Source organism: Orycteropus afer, unplaced genomic scaffold, assembly GCF_000298275.1.
Source record: "Orycteropus afer afer isolate SDZICR_OR568_19922 unplaced genomic scaffold, OryAfe1.0 scaffold00058, whole genome shotgun sequence".
Taxonomy (NCBI): Eukaryota; Metazoa; Chordata; class Mammalia; order Tubulidentata; family Orycteropodidae; genus Orycteropus; species Orycteropus afer.
In genome coordinates this window covers 1082460-1083663 of record NW_006921645.1, presented here as the reverse complement: position 1 = coordinate 1083663, position 1204 = coordinate 1082460, and positions in this window count along the sequence as shown.

The following is a 1204-nucleotide window of genomic DNA, read 5'->3' as shown; positions in this document are numbered from 1 at the left end:
TCTCTCTCTCTCTGTCTCTCTCTCTCTGTCTCTCTCTCTCTCTATATATATATATATATACACACACACTGGTTTTCTAACCAGAAGGTTTGGCAGTTCAAACCCACCAGCCACTCTACAGAAGGAAGACTAGGCAATCTACTTCAATAAAGATTTACTGCCTCTGAAACCCAAAGGGGGTTGCTTTGAGTCAGAGTCAACTTGATGGAAGTGAGTTTGTGTGTGTGTTTTTTGGTTTAGTTTTGATAGCCTAGTCTAAGACAAACATGATTTATTAAAAAGAAAAAATGTTCAGCAAAACAGAAATAAAAGTGAAATTCCTCAACACAAGTTAAGGCATATATACAACATCAACAGCCAGTATTATTCTCAACAAAGAGTGACTAAAAACATTCTACATGCAAACATCAAACTGACAAGGATGCCCTTATTACCACTCTTATTCAATATGATATTGTAAATCCTGACAATAGTAGTAGGGCAAGGAAAAAAAATAAAAGGCATCCACATTGGTAAAGAAGTAAAATTATCTCTATTTGCTCATGATATGATCCCATACGTGGGAAACCCCAGGGACTCAACAAGAAAACTACTGGAACTAATAAAATTATTCAACAAAGTGACAGGGTATAAGATCAACACACAAAAATGAGTTGCATTCCTCCATACTAACAAAGAGAACTCTGAAAAGGAAACCAGGAAATGAATACCATTTACAATAGCCACCCACAAGATAAAGTATTTAAGGGTAAATCTAACCAAAGATTCAAAAGACAGACAATGAAAACTACAAAACACTACTATAAGGAAACAAAAGAGACCTACATAAATGAAAGAATATACCATGTTCATAGATAAGAAGACTTAACATCATGAAAATTTCAATGCTACCCAAAATGATCTTTAGATATAATTAAATACTGACCTAGATTCCATCATCATTCTTTAAAGAGATGGAAAAACTAATCACCAACTTTTTGTAGAAAGAAAGGAGACCTCAAATAAGCAAAGCAGTATTAAAGAAGAACAAAGTAGGAGGCTTCACACACTTCAGTCTCAAAATCTACTATTCAGCCATGGTAATCAAAAGAGCCTGGGACTGCACAATGACAGACATATAGACCAATGGAACAGAATTTACAAACCAGAAGTAAATCTATCCACCTATGATAAAGTGCTAAACCCATTAAAAGGATAAGAGACT